The sequence below is a fragment of the Hoplias malabaricus genome, chromosome 2 (assembly GCF_029633855.1).
Source record: "Hoplias malabaricus isolate fHopMal1 chromosome 2, fHopMal1.hap1, whole genome shotgun sequence".
NCBI lineage: Eukaryota > Metazoa > Chordata > Actinopteri > Characiformes > Erythrinidae > Hoplias > Hoplias malabaricus.
Genome location: NC_089801.1, coordinates 79,594,041 through 79,595,727, shown reverse-complemented (window position 1 = coordinate 79,595,727; position 1,687 = coordinate 79,594,041).

Below are 1,687 nucleotides of genomic sequence, written 5' to 3'. Positions count from 1 at the left end.
AGGGGTAACAGAGGAGAAGAGGAGGAGGAGTAAGAATGGGTGTTGGAGTAGTGAGGGGTAACAGAGGAACAGAGGAGGAGGAGTAAGAATGGGTGTTGGTGTAGTGAGGGGTAACAGAGGAACAGAGGAGGAGGAGTAAGAATGGGTGGTGGAGTAGTGATGGGGTAACAGAGGAATAGAGGAGGAGGAGTAAGAATGGGTGGTGGAGTAGTGAGGGGGTAACAGAGGAACAGAGGAACAGAGGAGGAGGAGTAAGCATGGGTGATGGAGTAGTGAGGGGGTAACAGAGGAACAGAGGAGGAGGAGTAAGAATGGGTGGTGGAGTAGTGAGGGGGTAACAGAGGAACAGAGGAGGAGGAGTAAGAATGGGTGGTGAAGTAGTGATGGGGTAACAGAGGAACAGAGGAGGAGGAGTAAGAATGGGTGGTGGAGTAGTGAGGGGGTAACAGAGGAACAGAGGAGGAGGAGTAAGAATGGGTGACAGAGGAACAGAAAAGAAGGAGTAAGAATGGGTGGTGGTGTAGTGAGGGTAACAGAGGAACAGAGGAGGAGGAGTAAGAATGGGTGGTGGAGTAGTGAGGGGTAACAGAGGAACAGAGGAGGAGGAGTAAGAATGGGTGGTGGAGTAGTGAGGGGGCAACAGAGGAACAGAGGAGGAGGAGTAAGAATGGGTGGTGAAGTAGTGATGGGGTAACAGAGGAACAGAGGAGGAGGAATAAGAATGGGTGGTGGAGTAGTGAGGGGGTAACAGGAACAGAGGAGGAGGAGTAAGAATGGGTGGTGGTGTAGTGAGGGGTAACAGAGGAACAGAGGAGGAGGAGTAAGAATGGGTGTTGAAGTAGTGAGGGGTAACAGAGGAACAGAGGAGGGGGAGTAAGAATGGGTGGTGGAGTAGTGAGGGGGTAATAGAGGAGGAGGAGTAAGAATGGGTGGTAGAGTAGTGAGTGGGTAAAAGAGGAACTGAAGAGGAGGAGTAAGAATGGGTGTTGAAGTAGTGAGGGGTAACAGAGGAACAGAGGAGGAGGAGTAAGAATGGGTGGTGGAGTTGTGAGGGGGTAACAGACGAACAGAGGAGGAGGAGTAAGAATGGGTGGTGAAGTAGTGATGGGGTAACAGAGGAACAGAGGAGAAGGAGTAAGAATGGGTGGTGGAGTAGTGAGGGGGTAACAGAGGAACAGAGGAGGAGGAGTAAGAATGTGTGGTGGAGTAGTGAGGGGATAACAGAGGAACAGAGGAGGAGGAGTAAGAATGGGTGGTTGATTATTCAGGGGGTAACAGAGGAGGAGGAGTAAGAATGGGTGGTGGAGTAGTGAGGGGGTAACAGAGGAACAGAGGAGGAGGAGTAAGAATGGGTGGTGGAGTAGTGAGGGGGTAACAGAGGAAAAGAGGAGAAGGAGTAAGAATGGGTGGTGGTGTAGTGAGGGGTAAGAGAGGAACAGAGGAGGAGGAGTAAGAATGGGTGTTGAAGTAGTGAGGGGTAACAGAGGAACAGGGGAGGAGGAGTAAGAATGGGTGGTAGAGTAGTGAGGGGTAACAGAGGAACAGAGGAGGAGGAGTCAGAATGGGTGTTGAACTAGCGAGGGGGAAAAGAAGAACAGAGGAGGAGGAGTAAGAATGGGTGTTGAACTAGCGAGGGGGAAAAGAAGAAAAGAGGAGGAGGAGTAAGAATTGGTGGTGGAGTAGTGAG